This window comes from Calonectris borealis, chromosome 4 (assembly GCF_964195595.1).
Source record: "Calonectris borealis chromosome 4, bCalBor7.hap1.2, whole genome shotgun sequence".
Lineage (NCBI taxonomy): Eukaryota > Metazoa > Chordata > Aves > Procellariiformes > Procellariidae > Calonectris > Calonectris borealis.
Window position 1 is genome coordinate 12,602,858 of NC_134315.1, and position 21,071 is coordinate 12,623,928.

A 21,071-nucleotide genomic window follows, 5' to 3' on the forward strand; every position below is an offset into this window, starting at 1 on the left:
GGAGGGCCTGTCTGAAGGGGAGCCCTCAGTCGGGCCGGGCTGGGCAGGCTCCCTACGGGCGGGCAGAGCCGGGAGGGACCGCTCCCCTCAGCTGCGGGGCAGGTACGGCCGTCTGCTGGTAAATCACCGCCCCGGGCGGGGGGGAGAGGCAGAGGGTGAGCCGCCTGCGGCGATCCACTCGACGCCAGCAGCTGTGGGTGAGCGAGGTGGGCTAAAAAAATGCAAATATATACGTGTGAGAGAATTTATGTGAAGAGGGCGGTTGTGACCTCTGTGAGAGCTGGGGGTAGAAAACTGGCAGCCTATTTTCTTCCCTCGTGCTCGTCTTTAATGTTGTCAGGGTTAATAAGGCCATTTGGCACCACTGCCAAAGGCTAATTGGGGTTGGGCCCCTGTTCTGATATTAAACACAACGACATTTGGACGTGAATCCCTTTTTGCAGGTGATGAAGCCGAGATACACAGAGCTGAACATACCCCAGGTAGCCACTCGCTCATACATGGCATCACGGCAAGTTTTACGAGACACCTCAGCCAGCCCAAGGGGATCCACTGGGCTCCCCACCGTCATTTACTTCAACAAAAGATTTAGTAGCTTCTATATAATACTAATTGAAAGTATTGCCAAAGCCTTTACTCTTGAGGTGTTGGGGTTTTTTAATCTATTATTAATCCCAAAGTATTCAGTAATGCTGTCAGGTGGAACAGCTCTGTTGAGCTCTGTTAACTAGTCACCCACACAGTCTTCATAACATGCAGAGTAAACCTTGGCCGTACGTGCTGTCCTTATCAACAAAACACATTTACTCTGAGGCAGTGACTAGTCATAACTTTCAAATTAATTAATCTAGGTATGGGTTGAGCTGGCTTCCAGAAAAGTTAAGCTGACTTAAGGAGAAAGACCTCTGACATAGCTCACCCAGAGACCATACCAAACTTGGCAAGTGTTACTTGCTGCATATGACAGTTCCAACCTTGACTTCTGCCTGCAGTTTCCCCTTCCCTCTTTTTCATGCAAGGGATCAAACTCATGCAGTCCTGCAAGGTACTACCTCAGGCTTTCTCCTGATGGGATCCCATGAACCAAGTTTAAGTAGGCACTATTTGCTGACCAGCTGCATCTGGCTATAGGGTCATAAAAAGGGAGAAAATATCATGCTGTCTTCTAATTAAGGACCTCTTGAATGCAGTAGGCAGCATTCAGAATCCCCTGCTACAGTTAGTGTTTTATTGTTTCTTCTGTTGTAGGGACAGAGTTGGTCCAAGACTGGATTCTCCAAACAGCTGCAGTCTCACTTATGGAAAAAGAAGGTATACGTGATAGCTAAAGACATTACATGTCTTGTGATGAGAAAACTGTAAAATTTTACTGTAGAACACATCTTGTCACTTTTTTGAAAGGTAAGGTTTACTAAATAACTTTATTTATAGAACAATATCTAAAATATGGAAAATGTCTATGTTTTGATATAAACTTGCCCTTTAAGGAAACAGAAGACTAATAAAAATGGAAAGTGAAATATGGGTCAGAAACAAGAGCCCTGTGTGTATGTAACACGAATATTTTCATTATTTATGATTACCTTAGTTACAAGGAAGAGGTTGGGGAAAGTGTTTCAAATTACAAATAGCAGGCTGTGAGTTACTGCTGTTAGACTACAGAATCTTTCATAGCTGTATTGGTATTCCTATTAGTTATCTCCTTCTGTAGTCACACTTGGAGACTTCAAACAGGTTATAGGAAAACAGGACGAATATGGACAGATAAATAGAGCAACCTTGACTGAAGAGTTTGCAGTCTAGGATGAGTGTAAGGAGTTTCACAGAATCTTTCATAATTGGCTTATCAGTCTGCATCTTATTAATTTAGGATGATAAAAAATCTGAAAGATATTTTCTGCTGAGTGTTGTCTCGTAGCCCAAATAAAACAGATGACATAATTTCCCTCAGATAAGCGTATCTATAATATTGCCACTGCAATTAAGGTATCCCTTATATTTCTTTGTTTTATCTTCTGTAATAAACAGGAGCCTGATACCTCAGTCTCTGCAATCATTTTTTTTCCTTCAGAATTCATTATTCCAAAAAAAGAGAGTGATGCTGAGAGTAAGGCTAGGAAAAAAATGGAAGTCACACCAGGTATTGGGTGTTCCTCTTGGGAATAGTGAGTAAGAGGGTTCATGGCTTGCTACTACTTGTTGAACACCTTTCACTAGAATTTGAATTCATTCAAAATTCAGATGTGGCACTAAAAGCTATTCAAATGATAACTCATTCAGTAATAGTTCTCCATCACTTGGAAAAATGACCGTTTCATGGGTTCTGAATCACCTCCGTCTAGTGGAAATGATGCTTACTGCATAGCTGGAAGGGAGGTGCCTCAAGACAAATCCAAAGCAATGCAGGAAATGTTGCTGGTGACTCAGTGGGTCTCAGTCTTCTCTTTTGAGGGCCAAATTGTGATTTTATGCAAGTCCCAAAGGACAGTGAAGCATGTAGTCACCATGCCCTTAAGAGAACATCAGGAATTTGCTCCAAAATTCACCTACTGCTTTCTAAACCTTTCTCAGAACAGGAAAAAAGTCCTTGCTGGCTTTTTATGAAATTAATTGTCCTGTTGTGCCTGTTCATTTGCATCTCCTGGTGTTCATGCAGGGCAGGTTTATGGTCCCTGTCTGTTCCTACTTCTCCCTGGCTGCACATGTGTCGTCGGAGCCATGGATGCTGGTCTCTTCGGTGCTGTGTAGTCCACATAGCTGTGACGGGGAAGTAGGGTGGCACATGACACTGCACAGAATTAATAGTGAAATGACGCCTTATCTTAGTGCTGCATTAGGGATCTATATGCTGCTGGTAAAGGAAGTGCCATTTGGATGATGTATAAATCTAAATTTATGACCCCATAACCATTAAAATGCATACATATTTGCATGAGTATAAGAATATTTTCCACTCTGTCTTGTCCCAATCTAAACTGGGTAATTATGTATCAGCTGATTTAAATCTCTGTCTCTCTCTCTCTCATTTTAAATCATAAAGTATTCTAATTCACACAGTGTCCTAAATCCCATTATTCTAACTCATCTCTGTGTATTCGTCAGTCTTATAAGTTTCTTTGTAATTCAAATTTCTTGTTATTGTTTCTTTAATATGGTTAAAGTTCAGAAACATTCACTTCTGTTATAACCTCACTATACAAATTGTGTAAGTTAAAGACCACTCTGACCTCACCATTGAGGTCCCTAAATTAGGAGCACATGTTTAATATTCATCCTCAGTTCCTCGTAGGAGTGTTTTGAAAAGAAATCCAAAGCACACTTTAAACTGGAGTAATAAACACTGTTTATTTATCAGATTGTCTGCATCTCATTTCCTGAACTAAACAGCTAAAGTCTGTTGCACTCCTGACATTGCAAGTCTCACAAGCTGATCCAAGAGAACATCTGTCAGTTTGTTTTCAAGACTGGACATTGCAGAAGAAAAGAAGGGGTGGGAGGAGAAATAAGACTTTCACAAACACATCAGTTTAAACAAAGTGAGAACTTTCTCGGCTGCCTTCATAAGCCAGGCAAACTGTGCCTTAGAAATATACCTTCTTTCTCCTTCTCCCGTCCCCCTAACAGTAGTTGAAAAGCAGGGTCCTTTTTCTTCTCAGTGTTATACTCAAAATTATCCCAATAAATAATTTTAGGAAGTGTTAATGAGCCCAAAAATGTATTCAAGAAATGGTCTCACAGTATACTGAGAGCAAATTAAAAAATCAAGAGCTTGTTCTCCTCTAACGTGAGACACAGCTACTCTGAACTCATTGCATTTGGTGCAAGAGAAAAAAGGTAGGCTTTTGGCACAGAGGCAGGATTTTTTGAAGGAAATGCCACAGCCTGCTCTGTTCTTCACTCTGTTTCTAGCCAAAAGAACAGTTTGTGTTGGTATGTTTAAGGGGAGGAAATTCAGACTGTTAATAACAGAACTGACCTAGAAATCATATGCTTTAAATTCTGTTACAGTTTTAACAGGGCTTTTTCTAGCTGTAGAAGGGAGAATTGTATCTCCATCTTTATCATTAAATATAAGGTCTGCAGTGAAAAAATAAGTGTATATTTGAGCAGGTGTTTGGGAACAAGGAAAAAAGTCTATTTTTTTATTAGAAAATACTGATTCATAAAAGAGAAAGGTATACAGAGGAAAAAAACATGACAACTTGTGTTTGGAAGAGCTGTTTGATGTGTGAGGGTGTGTATAAGGAGACAGGGGTAGATCTGGTTAAAATGTGTGTTTGCAGAGGGAAGAATGGAGAATGAAAGAGGGAAAGAAAAGACCCCTTTGTTTTTCCCCTCCATGAGATCCAAGAACCAAAATTTTGGTAATTTTTTCTGAGCTGTAGAAGACTCAGATTCAATTTTCTGATCTTTCTGGTCAAGAACAGGGACTTGGCTTTGGTGTTTTGGTGTTGAGGGTGAATATTCTATCTGCTCTGGAAGATTCAGTTTTCTTATCTAGAGTGTTAGAAGCCTTAGTTTTGTGTAGAAGCAAGACGACAAGAAATAGCAAACTCATTGTCGTATGCAGATTTCCTGCTTTGCAGCCCACCCTCCTGTAGGAGCTTCCATGCCATCGCATTAATCGGCCACAAATGTTGTGTGAAGGGCCATTTGGCAAGAGCCACCAGGTCTGAAGCTGCAACATGCAAGCTCAGCTGGGTGCTGAGAGGAGTTAGGTGGATTAGGCAGACCCAAGGCCAAGTCACTGCTCAGCAGGATACCTTGTAGTCCTCTGAAAATACTGCTGTTTGTAGTCCTCTAAAAATACTGCTGTACTGTTCCTTACCTCCTATTAGCTCTCCAAGGAGAGATACTGTGACATCAAATGCTATCAGTTCCGTATGTGGGGCTATCTGAAAGAAAGAGAAATTTCCTTCAATTCAAACCATGCTTTTGTGGGTTCTTCACACAAGACGTTGCCAGAGCCATGCCGCAGTCTGCTCTAGCTCATAGATTGTGTGTGTGATTCGAATTTGTGGAACCAAGAGTCGCATGGAAATGATCGTGAGTCATAGAAACTCGTTATTCTTCTAATAAATAGCTATAGTGAATCAGAGGAAAACATACAAACGTAAATGGGATTTTGCTTCTCTCTGCTCCGTGCTCTGCTTTGCTGTTGCACAACTGCCTGGAATCTCAAATAACCTCATCCCAACTGATGTGTCCCTATGAATATACATATCCTGCAAGATCCTGCCAAATGCAAAAAGGATACAGTGCATTAAAGAAAGAGGAATTAATTTGAATGGAATGAGTTAAAGGGAAGGAGTCACTTTTAGATGTTTTCTACTTGGCTGGGCCCAATACGTTTCACCTTAGGATGCTCTTAATGAACTGTCAGAAGCAACCTAGAAGTGCAGTTCACAGTAAAGTGAAAATAAAGTCAGCTTATAAGCCTCCAGAAGACCATAAAGTAATACATAACAGACACTGTGATTAAGAATGTACCATGTCTCACAAACCTAATTTCATCTAGGGATTGTAGACTGGGTAAAAGCTGTGGCTGTCATATAAGTACGTACTGGCATGAACCAATATTTTTTACACTGGCTTTGATAACATTTTTGTAAGTGAAATTAAAGTCTGGGTGAAACTTCATGATGTATAACTTCTTGGAATTCTGTTGTCCAAAAAGAGTCATCAGTCCTTCATAGTCTACCTGAAATTATGTCAGGCGTTTCCATAGGAACGTATCTTGAGTCCAGCACTGTTCTTATTATAACTGCAGCTGACTGCAAGACAAAAGAATAGCAAAATTGAAATTTAAAATTATTTTTTTAAATGGAGAAACATTTCCATTAAATAAGATGCAATTCAATAAAGACAAGTGCAAAGTACTACTCTTTGGCACAAGTAATGAGCAATCCAGTCAATGAAACAGGGACTGACTGGTTCAATACAGTTCTGCCTAGAAGTTTTCAAGCTTATGAGAGACCATCAGCCTACACATTGAGGGGGAAAACACACCAAAACCACCCAAGCCTCTCCCTCTTGTTTAAATACATAGAACCTTTGTATATCTTACAAAAAAAAAACCCAAACCAAACCCACCCCTCATATTTCCTCACTGCTGGTAAGGTCTCAGTTGGAATTCTGTGCCTAGGTTTGCGTTTGCCGCTTCAAAAAAGATGTGAATCAGTTGGAGAGGATCCACAAGAGTGTAAAATCATTAGAAGTTTAAAAATATGCCTTACAAGCTAAGCTTGAAAGATTTGAAATTGTTTAGTCTAAAACAAAAGAAGACAGAAAAGGGACATGATAAGAGTATTCAAATATGTAAAAGGTTGCTGAAAGAAGAGGGTAACAAGCTTTTCTTCATGTTCACTGGGGTAGCTCAAGAAAAAAACTCAAAATGCTGCTAGGGAACTTTAGGACTGATACTACAATGATCTTTTTAAATATAAAGGGACTGATATTTTTAAATATAAAGATAGCAAAGCACTGGGACTGACTTTTGTGGAGAGGATGTGGAATCTCTTTGTTTTTTAAGGCCTTCTTTATAAGAAAGCTTACATAGTTATTGTTCAGAAATTACTCTAGAAAGAACTGATTCTACCTTAGGTAAGTAGGATCTTGAACTCCCTTCCAACTTCTTTTCTGATTTTGTGACCATAATGCAACCAAACTGCCTGATTAAAGAGTGTATGATCAGATAGCAGAAGTCCCAAAATTAATTTAGGAAGCTCAATCAGAATTTCAAGAAAAAAGAAAGAGATGGATTAGAATTAGAGATGAAGAAGGATTCAGTTAAGACTATTGCAGACTAGTAGTTTCAGAAGTGTGATAAAACCACAAATAGAAATACAGTGAGATTGAAAGTGAAAATGGTTGTACAGCTAGATTTGAGGTCTAGGGATGATCATAGGATAAAGTGCTGGGGATGGGAAGATCAAAGAGAAATATATAACAGATGGGAGGGTGGGGGAAAGAGAAACATTTCCTGCAGATGGCATGTATTATCTCCTGGAAAGACTGGCAAGGTTAGAGAATCTTGCCAAGAGGAGGATGTACTGTGAAGAGAGGTATACCAAGTGTATTATATTAAATTCTATTCAGCAAGTAAGAAAAGACTTCTTGTAAATTAGTTACTCTCTTAAATGTGCAAATTCCATATATTAATCCAACTTGCTCCCTGTGTACTATCGTTATTGGTATCACTAGGTAGTCAGTATATAACTATGGATATTCTCTAAAACTTCACAAAATCAATCTCCTTCTGTCTTCCATCTCTTCCCTAATTTTTCTCGTTGATACCATCCCATATTCTGTGACTGTTTTTTTCCTTGCTGGCAGAGTAACAAGGTTCAGGGGCCTGCAGATTTTATGAATCTTTTTATGGTGGCTTGGCGTTGTAGAAGGGTGGTGTGGATGTTGCTGGATATCAGCCAATCTTTCTGTGAGAGGGTCTGCACAGTGGGTGCCAAGAGGGATGAGCGTTGGAAGGCTGAAATAGAATTGTAGAATTAATTACAGAAAAAACTACAGAATTAATTCTAGAAATCAGAGTAAAAAGTTTTAATTAATGAAGAACGCTTTATTCTACTTAATCCATGAAAGGACAAATTATTCAATTTCATTTGGAAAAGGTTAGGGCATTTACCATAAAAATGGTGCCTGCGTAGGGTACACGAAAATGTAGTATGTGACCCGTTGCTTTTCTTATCGGATTTATCTAACTAATCAGCCCAAAGGAAGACTGCCAAAGAAAGGTGGATTTAGGAGTCTTGCGAACCTCAAGTTTGCAAGCTCCTGAGCCTTTTCTAATTATGAATTTAAAAATTAATAATCTACATTTTGTTTCTTTTTATTGTCTTCTTTTTATAAGCCTGGGAGTTGTGGTTTTGAGCTTCCCTCCATAAAAAGAGAGCTAGAAAATTGTTTATTATGTAATGGAGACTCTCAAATTACTGCAGTAGTTAATGTTTTAAGAAAAACACCACATTTTCAAGATTTGCCGTAAAATTGCAAGAGTTGGAAACTTTGGTTTAAGTTAGAGGCCTAGAACTTGAAGGTAAGTAGAACTTCTGAGGAGTTAAAGAAAAAAGACAACATAAGCCCAATGAGGAAAATTATAACGCTGCCTGAATTTTCCCCATGAAGGCTGAATGATGGCAGAAGAGAGGAGCTAGTAGAACTCAAAAGCCAGGGTAGGGAGGTTGATAGGATGAGTGAAACCATAAAGTGGAGAACAATGGGTCAAGTGTGGAGAAGATAAGAATGTAAGTGTGGTCTTTCCAGGTCGGTCCAAAGGGCCAGTGTCCTCTCATTTATGGTGACTTACAACAGATCCTTGGAGAAGAATAGAGCAAGTCTGAACTGACACTTCTCATGCTAGACGATGCCGCTGATTTGGGAGCAGCGGTTTTCTCACATCCTGCCACCAGTACGACATTTTAAACTGGACCTGTCCACCTAACTCTGTGACTCAGACTAACTTTGAGCGAAAGGGCTAGACTGCAAAGATAGTCGTTAGACCTTCTCACCCGAGCTATGGGCATTGTTATCAGCTGAGCCCTGTGAAATAATTGGCCAAAGCAAGTTAAGAAGACAGGTGTTACTGTTAGACCAAGCTGTTGGCCATAGGGTTTTATTTGCTTACCCTGGCACGTTTTGTATGATGTCAGCACACAAGGAATGTTTCTGCAGATAAAGCAAACGGCAAATGGTTTCATGAGCCTGTTTGTGACAGATGTGTGCAGTGTGAAGAAACATTGTAGCACAATTATTCCAGCTCATTAATCACATTTCTCTGGTTTGTCTCCATAGATGACTATCTGTGAAAACTTGCTAGCGGTCATGACAAGGCTTTCTGCTTGCCACCCCCTTTACATAGATGTCTGTTGAAATTCTGCCTATCATTATCGAAGCCACACTGAAAGACAGATGGGTGTTGTACCTCTTTCATGTCTGCTTCACACTCCTCTTCCATTCAGGGCCAAGAGATGCCTTCTATTTGAAATCTCCCGCAGCTTTTCATGATGAAAAAAAATGTTTTAATCAGTGTTCTCACCAAATTCTTTTTATTAATGTGCTTTTATCAAATAGGTTAAAATCTGTCATGCTTTTTTTGGTGATGAGTGGATAAAAGAAGAGCAAATAATAGGCGCTTTATGTTAGAGGAATTTGCATAATGAAATTACTGAATCATATTACTACAGTGAAATCAGAGCCTAAAACATATTTGGAAATGTGCAGACCCTAAGAGGTTTTTTTTGTGCGAGGGAGGAAAAAGAGGAGATGCTTGCCTTCTCTCCACTCCAAAGAACCCAAGGGAATGTATATTTACTGCCATCCCCAGGACTTCTGTGTGCTCCTGGCCCAGTCTTTGGAAAATTTTACTAGTCAAGGAATCATGCATGCCTGTTTTCTCATCCTTTACTTGTCATGGAGCAGCTGCACTTCAGAGTTGTTAGGAAAGAGCAGTGACTACATATGGAAGAGAACAAGATGAATATATCAGTATTTGCAGTTGAGATCAAATCTGAAAAGAAACCTAAATAACGTGATGTTCATTGTTGCAAGAGAAAACAAGGATCCAAAAATTCCATCTGTAGCAGTGCACAGACTCATGAAGCTTTTGTCCACAAACCTTTTAATTTGGGATGTTTTTGGCAGGATGAGTCTCACTTGGAAGGACAGGTTCTTTTATGGATATGCCCGTGTCTTGGTATTCAGGGACAACAGCAGTGAACCAGTCAGGTCCCACATGGCATGCACTTCTCTCCGTTGAGCTGCCATTCAGTCAGCCTAAAGAGTCTCAAAGCTTTATGTTCCAATCCCTCTATCCCCAGCTCTTCCTACTATTCTTGTAGAAGGAAGAAGGCACTGCACTAATCCACAAATCCTCTGTTAGTAGGATTAGGGTGAGATTCAGCTTGCAAAGGTGGTAGAGGAGGTGCTTGGCATTACACAGTGCCACAAAGACATGGGCAACTGAGAGAAGATGGAATTCCTCATAACCAGGTAGCTGAAAATTTTAGAAACAGACCGAGTGTGATATTGCTGTCTGGCAGTCACTGCAGTGAAACAAATTCAGTTCTGAAACTGCTTCTGCACTTAAAGCGTCTGGGTGTCATTTTTGACTGCACGTTTGCCTAATTCTTCTCTTCAGAAGATCTGCTGGAGGAGAAGGAGATATAGTCATGTTGTATATAGCAATATATTGATTGGAGAACTCATCCTAGACGCAAGGAATAGAATTCTGGACCATTCTCACCCAGAGGGGATTTCAGTCGGCATCTCCCTTTTTTTTTTTTTTTTTGGACAAGCTGTTGGAAGTTGTCTTTGAAAGCTCCCACCATTTTCTCTGACCATAAAAATGCAAGGGTATAGATGGGAGATGGTTTCTACAGTCTAGTGTTTAGGATACTCAGCTCAGTGGGATAAGTCTAGTAAAGTCCTCTAAATACTTATGCTTTTGCTGGTATACAATATTTGTGCTCAGCAGTCTAACAGTGCCAAACAACTATCTCTCCTTCAGGGACAGGATTTTTTAAAAATTGCGTATGTTCCTACCAGTCCTTTCTGTGACACCCTATCTGGTAGGTAAGTTCTAAGATAAATCTATACTATAAAATTGCATTATATTGATAATTTTTGTGTGTGTGTAAGAGGGAGCAAGACAGTTTTAGTTGTGGGGTTTTTGGTTTTGGTTTTGTTTAAATTGAGTGAAGAATTAGAATTCCATGCTGCAAAATCATAGCAAGATGTTTGGGAGCCACTATGTAGACCATGTATCACAGAGTAACTTGTAGCAGTAATGGCTTAGTTTCACTTATACAGAAGAGCAAGGGTCAGAAGGAGGTGATAGGTATCCTTTAGACTGTCCCCACATGGGATTTCAGAGGTATTTGCTGTTGGTGCAGAACTCTGCCATTTTTGCCGTGTGACTCCTTCAGCTCCCTTCTCTAAATATTGCCAGGTGGGCACACTGCTTGACTCCTCCCTTCCGCTGGCCCCCCATTATACACTCATTCTCCTCACTTGAAATCCAAACTTCTCATTCCCATCCCAGTCTCCGGAAATACTGTTATTTCTTTTCACCTCATCCACACCAGCTCCTCTTGGCTCCTCATCTAATCTGTCACTAGCAACTTCCACAAGTTGTTTAGAGGTTGTCTCATCAGAACTACTTTGTTTAACCTCATCTTTGTCTTCTCATCTGGATGCTTGAAGAATCTCTCTCCCCCTCTCCCTCCATTCCCCCCCTTCCTTCGTCACTCCCCACATTTAAAGAGGTGACTCTTACCCCAAATGTCTGACTTGGGTGCGATGAATGTCACTCAAATAATTTGATTCATCATGATTTGTTCAAGTTCAGCCAGTCCCTTTTCAATCTATAGCTAACTTTCCCAAGGATTCTGTATAAGGATCTCATTTTATAGTGTTTCTTGTCAGGCTGAAAAGTTTTTTTAATGGCAAAATATTCCATGGAATAATGAAAAAACTACTCCTAAAGGCATACGGCAGATAGCTTAGGGACAAGTTGTGCCTTTCAATGCAAATTCACACTGGTGTCTCAGACACTTAGTGCAAGTATGCCAAAGTTTTAGTTTGCCAAACTAATCAGTCAAGTCTGCCTATTGTATCCAGTTCCCGAGGTATAACCAAGCCATTGAATTGTGACCATGTGTCCCTACATATCATACTCAAGATATTTTCAAAAGTTTTGCTTGTTCATATATAAACCAACCTGTCCTCCCTTTTTTTCGTCTAAGTATTCCACATCTTACAATATGTTTCACAAAAAATTTTAGATGAAAGCATTTATCACGTTGAAATGTTTTTACCAACAAATGGCAATTCATCTGGTGTCAATATTTAGTATGTAAATATGATTTAGCAACACTAAAATGTTTTTTCCCCGTTTTTGTAATGCTCTTTTCTTGAAATGCACTAAGTGCCAACAATTTGTTTTTCTATTGTAATCGATGCTTTCTTATACAGGCTTATTAATCATAATGATCTAAAAACATCTCCTTGTGGACACAATCACTTGGGATTTAGGTTGCTTCTTGATTTCTACTTCTGTCTTTGGAGTTCAGATAACTCCCACTCACCCGACAGCATCAAAACCAAACCAGAACAAAACCTCATCTCCTTCTGGTGAATTTACCAATGCAAAGCTGTCAGCAGATCTAGAAGGGAACTGATTCTAGGGCCAAATCCTATGCAGCTTTTAGTTGGTAGACCTCATTTGAATTCAGCGGGCACCAGGAGAGATCCTGGCACCCATCTCTGAGTGAGGAATGCAAAACTAGCAAAACTAGACCCAAAATGTTCTGGACTTGTTTTTACTAATACTGTATAATCTGGCCAGGACTCCGAGGTTAATGTCTTTCCCCTTGTGAAATGTTCCGTGAGATCTTGGATCGACTGCAAGTCACGGAGAGTCAGGGTTATCTTTCTCAGCGGTACAGTGCCTCTTTGAAGCACATCGGACACTGGCTGGTGCTGACTCGGAGGGGAGGCTGCCGTCCTCTGAATCACTACCACCGTTTCACTGCAGCACCTGGCAGTTCTTCGAGATCACAGCTTCCATTCAGATTTGAGCCTGCATCGCTTTACAAGATCTGGAGAGATCGTAACCTAAGTTTGTATAGTGGCTGACTTGCAGAAAGTGCCTTACAAATTAAGAAACTTTTAAATCAACAGCTGATAGCTAGGTTCTTTATTATATTCCAGCGTATGTACAAGTTCCACAATACAAATACAGCTTTCAAGACACAATTAGAAATATCAAACTGAGTTAGCTAGTGAAAAGGCAAAATGTATTGGGAACTTAGATGTCGTATTAAAAAGTATGTCTCTATAAACTGACAGCTCCCTCTTAGATATCTAAGTCTATGGTTTACAGCTTTACTCAGTTTGGTGGACATAGAGAAAATGATATGAGCTGGAGAGCCGTAACAGTTTTCTGAGGAGAGAAAATCCTTATGTATCCATCTGGAGGCACTGGCAGAGAAACGAAAACTTCAGCGCGGTGTCAATAGTCAACAACAAAACAAAGGCTCTTTAGCTATTTTTACTGTTACGGACTTTGATTTATAGAAGAGCAGAACGTTTAGTTCATTTGATGAATATCGTCAATAGAGTTTAAGGTGCAATTCATTTGATCAAATGTGGGTGTCTACTTTTACATTAGACAAATAATTCTCTGTAGTTTACTGATATATTAACTCTATTGATGTTAAGATCAGCCTGGACACCCACGTTACATATAGACATGTACGATGCAACTACTTAGGACTAAATTCAATTGCACACATATGGATCTATGGCCATTTGAGCTGCTCCAGGGTATTCCATCTGGTCTGCAAAAGGTCCCTGACACTCCAGAAGGGCATAGCTCTCTCATATGCCCTGTTGTACCTGGCAGCCCTCTGCAGATGTCTTGAATACATTGAGGTGTTAAAAATCAGAATCTGCACTGATACTTAGGCAGTTGAATTCAGTCCTTGAAGTTAGGTGAGAGGAATCACATGCATTGTGTCTTGTTTCTTTTGAGAGCTTGAAAAGGATTTAGTTCATCTTTCATAGAAGACACCAGCAGTCTTTCTGTGAGCTCAGCTATGTGTAATAAAGGTAACAGCTTGGGAGACTGAATAGCCCTCCAAACTGACACTATCCAGACTGCATTGTTTCCTTTTAAATAAAAGTGAAGCTAGTCAGAATCAAAACTTACTCTCCTCTAATGGCTGTTTGGTATCTCAGTCCTGTAGATAGATACCTACATCCCCAACAAAACCAGTGAAGTTGATACTAGCTATGTATCTAAGACTCAGATTTTATAATACAATAAATGAAGTTTGATTCAGCTTGCTAGCTCCAAAGTTCTGTAGTGGGACACTACTTGGTAGTCCCAGTAGACCAAGCAAAGGCCAAAGAGGCATGGCAATTACCCTAAAGCTGAGGGTTGACGCATGGCAATTACCCTAACAGATACATTTGAGGCATATTGTGAGTGGAAGAACGTTGGTGTGATGAGTCCTGATGAACCTTTTAAGGAATTTCTGTCAGGGACTGAGCATCCATATCGCTTATTGGATTCAAAGAAATTTGAGAGGGGCTAGAGCGTTCTTAAAACGTGCTGAACGACCCAAAAAATCCACTTTCTCACTGAGAGCAGTGGAGGCCTTCCCACTGACTCCAGTATGAACAGGAGTGGGACTCAAAAGCATACTTCTGCTGCCAGAACTCTCAGAGCAGAAGCTCTTTACAACCAAGAAAGTGCATTATATGAGCTGAAATGCAGTATGTGTCATTTTCCTATTAAAACTTCCTTATGCCTATAAAGTTGTGCTTCTTGGCATGCATACAATTGTACTGTCCTGACCAAGCTGGGTATCTGGCTGCCTGTTTCCTGATAAAGCCCCGTATGATTCACACTGTTGCTATCTTTATGCCAAATTCCTTTGACAAGTTTGTTTCACTAGGCGTGTTCATGTACATGCAGAGAACAATGAACAGCAGGCACCATCACAGTAATTCATTAGTCCTAAATTAATGCAAAGATCCAAAAAGAAGAATATGCTTTTAAAAGGAGACCAATATCTCTTTTTCCTGTTGTTGTAACTGTATTTCAAATTTGGCTTCTCTTTGACAGAAGAGAGAGTAGTAGAACATGTAGGATTTATGAATTGCCCCTAGTAAACTTGTGTTTCATCTTTCAGCTACATTTTTACATTTGAAAATAACATCTGCTCCTTCCCTCTTACTCAATAAGACTTTTTAGAAGAGATTAGAGACAACACTTTTCTACAAGCCTAGTGTAATGGAACAGCTGAAAGAGAAGCTTAAAGGAAGGCAACTGAAAAAGAAATGTATTCCCCATCATGACCATAACTCATAGCTATATTTTGTGAGAACTCTAACAAGCTAATCCATCTGGTTTTGGTTTTCAGGCACAGATGAACTAATAGCCTCTCATTTAAGTTACTGCATGGAACCACTATGAGCTTAAAGAAGCATTAGTCATTTTATTTGCATTCAAAGAGTTGTGTTTTTTTGAAGGTACGGAATATCTCTTCCCTGAGAAAGGAACATATCCTGCATAGCAAGGATTACCAGAGAGGCAGGAAAATCTGTGTTAGCTAAAAAATTGATTACATAGACTCATTTCGGTTGGGCAAGGATCCTCCTGTGTCATCAATTCCATTCCACTGCACCAGTACCAAACTGATGATACCAATTGGATTGTGGGATGGAAGAAAGTATAATTTCAGAAAGAACCTAAAATTATTTCAGTGTATGTATATGAAATTAAGGACCTTGAACTGTTCTGATATCTTTCCTGTAGAAAATGCTAGCAAGATTTGCATTATTTTTGCCAACTTTCTCCTCAATATTCTAGTTGGTATTCAAATGATTGATACATTTTAATTTTAAATATTTGTTGTCTCTCTTCTCACTTTTTCTTTCAAGAATGTTACTAAAAGCCCTTCAGCAAGTATTTGTGAGTAGATTACTTGAGAAGTAGCAACCATACTTTAGCCACAGAGCAAAGAAGGTAACGTAGGACCTTCTGTTTGCTTCATTAAGGCCTGCAGCAGTTAATGTACCTCCCTTATGAAAACAGTTTTAACTGTGGAAATATGCATCCATTCAAGGAAAGCCATACCGTAAGGAAGGAACTTTATTCACAACAGGCTTCCTCCTCCGAGGACTGCTTCAACTCTCACTCAAGTCTGTCCTAGTTTTTCCATTGCTTCCATTTGGCATTGGATCAGGCCTCTTCACTGATGAGTTTGAAAGCCTGATAGATAGGAGAATATTTATTCTATGCAGTAATAATTCCAAAAATTACCATGTTACAGTGGAGCATAATGAAGAATTTTGCTGTAGTAGGAATTGTGGTCTTTCATTTGGTTTTGACCTAGAAATTATCTGACATGCTATAGACAGATAAATTGTTACCACTTTTTGATTGTACACATAGTTTTAAATAAACTCAAGCAGCTGTTTTTCAGTATGCTCTCTATTTTTTCATATGAGGCTCATTATCCCTTAGTCCAGTGCTATCATTATAGATTTCATAAGAAGGCAGAGATTACCTTGAAAAAAAATTTAAATGACACTCTCCTAAACTTACCACTAATGTGTTCTTCATTTAAAAAAATGTCTTCTTCTCAGAGTCTGATAAAGCAGCACTCAGCTAGGCTTGGGAGTGTGTTACCTTTTATTCAGTACATATCTAAGTCAAAATGTATCTTGTTTTCTTGTAGATAGAAAACCAATCAGATATGTATGCATGGCAATACATCTTTTTGTTTCCCAGACTCCTACACTGTAAGACATTTCATTGCCCAAGGAGCCATAGCAGGTAACAGCTTTGTTCACAGTAAGCATTTTAAGGACATCATTGTGTAAGGTCTCAGGGAAAGAGACTGTGTGTGTCTGCCTTCTCAAAGAGCTTGTGAAAAAGCTGCCTTATGCATAACTTATGTCAAAGATGCCCAGACTGTTGAATGGAAGGACGGAACGAAGCTCTGAATTTCTGTAGCCATAAACTTCTGTGAAATAGTGATTTCTCCAGTCCATGCTATGGTACTTATAATGGTCACTTGGGGTTTTCCGAGGTTTTTGGTTTTGTTTTGAGGGTTTTTTTTTTGATGATATGTTCATTACTCATTCTGCTTTCACTGGTGTTTCTGTGACTTTCTTAGAAGCTTCAGTATGGTGTGACTTTTTCTGTGGCCCACATCTATCATTAGCTGTTGTTTCTAGTTCTTAGTAGTTGTGTCACCTTTGCTGTTAGGCTATAACTATTTAGGGAAGGGGGTTATGGTCTTCATTCTACAGAAATAATTTTGTGGGCATACTCGGGAGTACATAGACAACTGTGTCAAGCAATTTCTTTTCAGAGCTCCAAGGGGCAATTTCTGGTTCTCTTTGCAGGCTTCGGGGATCTCTGTTCTGTGTGCTGTCTACTCTGCTACAGTCTGGGTAACACCGGTAGGGATCCCAGAAGCTGTTTATGTGAGAGGTTAGAAACTCATTTACATAAGCTGTAATTCTCACAACCAGCTTCATAGTTCTCTCCTACAGAAAATGGGTTTTGTTTTGCTTTCCTTTAGGCCTCATGACATAGGTCAAGATTTTCTATGGACAAATATAATCAGCATTGGTATCATTTCATAACTCAAAATGGCTCGTAAGTCCACAGAAATTTTCCACTGGAGACAAATCAAATTGTCCCCAGAAACCCATTTTTCTGAAACCCACAGACAAAATATTCTTGAAGCCGTCTACTTTTATATACATGGTAATAGCCATTTTGTCTGAGGATGCATTTGGAATTGTTGGATTTTCAGGTTACAACTTAATGAAAAAGAGTAAATATTCAGTGAAAATAGAAGAGGGAAGAAAGGAGTTTCTCAATCTTCACTCCTCTGTCCTCACTAAGTCACCAGTTCTATAGAAAGGCAAAAAATTGTGCACAAATTTCTAAAAGTGAAAATGATACTAAATACTTTATCTCCCCAATATTTTATAAACTTTCCTTTTTCACCGAATGGAATGTAATTTTTAATTTAAAAATTATTTCCAAATCATTTCAGATCAAACATACTGCTTACAGTAATAGACCGGCTATTCTTACTAACAGAACCAGGACCACAACCTCCCTTATGCCACATAAGGGCAAACATGATGGTTGCAAACCATAGCTTCAGTGTTGTCTTTTCAGTCCACTAGTCTCAGGCACAAATACGGATATCCATTAAAATTAAAGGAGCTCAGTAAGACTAATTAGAGGATAGTAATTAGGATCAAAGGCTTATGACGGGCATATTCTATAAGTAACAGCAAACGAATAAAAACTGAATGCAGTAATTAAAAAAATTCTATTGCTAAATTATGTCTAGCACCTGTGGAAGATAGCAGTCAGACACCCAGCCTGTAAATTTAATATTTTTTTGTTCACATAAGCAAGTCTCAGTTCTTGCAGACTTGCTGCTGAGCTTTGCCATTACCTCACTGAGGATTTGTGCTCACGGGTGTGTTTGTGTTTGTGTAGCAGTGGAAATTTTTTTTCAACAAGTATGAAAATAAAGTCTGCGTGGTTTTCAATTTTGAAAATATTTTCCTTGGCAATGAAAGTGATAAACTCAGTGGCTAAAAATGGTGTACTTTCTAGGGTATATTTCTTGGTTTATACCTGAAATAGGACACCAAACTCAATGACAACAAATCTCTCAGCTGGCAAAATTAGTACAGTAGCATGAACTCTGCCAATTGAACACAAGAAAGCTCTCATTAGTCTAGATTTTTGGAAGTATGCAGCGATACAGATAATTTATTGCATATATTATTGATTTGAAACTATGGGATGGTTGAATATGTCTTTGTAAATTTCACAGTGTTACTGGAATAATACCGTAGTCACTGAAAAAGCAGTTGTCTTTTAGTCTTTAGGTGTTTGCCTGAGTTTTCATCAACTTCAAACCACAGTGCCCAAAGCTAAAAGGCCAGTGTAGGCCAATCAACAAAGCCAATTGGATGTGTAATGGAAGTTTACAACACTGGGGTCATTGTACTTTTCATACAACTGAGACCCAGCAAAGGTAGGCATATGGTTACTGCCCTGCTGTTTTACTGGCGTGACTTCCTCTTCCAAAAGAAAACTTTTCTTCCAATAAGAACCTGCTTTTGGAACTGCAAAGCCCACATGTGATTATCTGGGACCTTAGGAAAAGTACTAAGATATTCACTAGTGGTGCCCGTCAGTTTATGGTAAACCACAAAGCCAGAGAGACGCCATGTGATTTCACAGTCTTATTGGCCTATTAGGAATGTACTGATAGAACTTCCTCCACTTTCTATTACCTCTTCCCCAAAATTAACAGTGCCTGATGGTTAGGGAGAGCAACCTCTTTCAGTTGTTCTTTTTAAAAGACTGATTTATTAAGCAGGTTTGAAACTGCTTTCTGCATTGAGCTGTCAACCAAAATAAGCAAAGGAATGTCTTCTTAGCAGACCCCGATGGGACTTAGATATGAGGTTTGAGCTACTCGTAACGTGGGAACTATGGTTATACCACAGGAAGGATGTCTAGTCAAGAGAATTCAGTGGCCAAAATTATAAGTGTCTATGGACTTCAGACTGCTTTAAGCAGCTGATAAGCATGAGTTTGGAGGACTGGAGCTTTGGTGTCAGGTGCCTAATATCTGACCCATTCATTCATCTGTCTAGCCCACACAATAGTACTTTGAAGTATTTTCATTGAGGATGATGGATGGAAAAGAGATGTAAGCCAGCAGAAACACATAACAAGAAAAATTACTGGAAAAGATTGTGTCATGCTTGACCCACTATTGATTCTTCCTGATAAATATTGTAAAATTTTGGAAGTAGCTGCATTTTTCAGTTAAAATTAGGGAGTCTTACATTCAACTGAAATAAAACTGTGCATATAAAACAATTCTGCTTATAAAAAATGTTTTAGTAGTGGAAATGAATTGCTGAACAGACCAGTAACATGCAACGGATGTTATATTTCTGTTCTAAATTATGGGTTTAAAGTCCAGGACATTAGTGACAGCTGTTTATTAGCCTACACTCCTCTCTCAATCTCACTTCCTAGTGGACAGGCACCCGTATCAGAATCGTCAGTCTTGGTAAGTAATTGTTTCTGCAGCAGCCTGAAGACTAAACTATCCTCCCGTAAACTGAGAAAGCCTTTTAACATCAGCATTGCCACTGTATTTCATGCTGTGCCTGTGCAGATAAAGAAATTATGTCTGTCTCTTTTGCTGTCATATCTGCTTTCATTCACAAGCACTAAGCTTGTCTGAGCACAAGAATAATACAATGAAAAAATAAATCTTCCAAAAAGACTTTTTATTGTTTTGCTTGGGTAGACCAAAGCCCATTCAGCCACTGTAGGATATGGGATTCCTTACTAAGCATCTATCCAGTGTTTTGGTATAACCACCATTCAAAATCCCTTCTGAACTCTTCAGCCTGATTAAATCCCACGTACGCTTACAGCTTTGGCGCTGGTCACATACACATCAGCACTGACAGTGCCAAAGAAACAGCTATACCCTTACAAAATTGAAAGAAAACAGGTTTCCCCTATCTCTCACTCTAGTGATGTAAGCACGGTTTGTCCCTACAGAACACAACCAAATGAAATAATGTCTTTTTAGTTAGTGGTTGGACAGTTAGACATGAAAGAGTCTGAATCACCATCTCCTTTGGCTTATATCCACTAGGCTCTGGGACACTTAGAGATGGAGGTCTTTTGATCCCTCCATAGCTTAAGCTGTTCTATTTTGTCAAATTAAATCCTGAAAGCATGCAAATGCAAGGGATCCGAAGGATCTCCAGGGATCCAGTGCAACCCTGGTGCCCTGAGGCAGAAATAACTACAACCAGGATACCAAATATAAAAAAAAAATATTTATCTAACTTGTTTTTAAAAAGCTGCAATGAAGGAGACTCTCCTTATGTAACAGATCCTGGTAATTCATTACTCTACTATTATGAAAATACACAATATAAATCTTATTTTCCTTTCCCCTGCAGATTGGAAGAGCTATCTTCTTCATAAGAGGCTTTTACATTGTGAAGACTGTTATATCTGCCCTCAGTCTGTTCTAGACTAAACAAACATTGTTCCTTCAACCCTTCCTTAAAACTCATGTTTTTCTAAACTTCTTATTCGTCTTATTGTTCCTCTTTGTACTCTAATTTGTCAACATCTTTCTTGTGTTGTGTTGTGCCTAAACTGGATACAGTTCTTCATCCAAGGTCTCACTGGACAGAGAATAAATTTCGCTGTATGTTGTCTGTGACGCTTCTACTGATTTGAAGCTTGCCATTTTTGCACTACAGCCAAAGTGTTTATTCATGTCTGACTTGTCACCCATTACGATCCTTCATCTTCTTTTGTCACCCAGTCAGCTATTCCCCATTCCACATATATTTTCCATAACACAGGTCTTTAACACAAGTTTCCTTTCTCAAAGAGATTTGAATTCTGATCCTACCCTTGGTAGTGCATTTAGCCCCTTTCAATTTGCCAT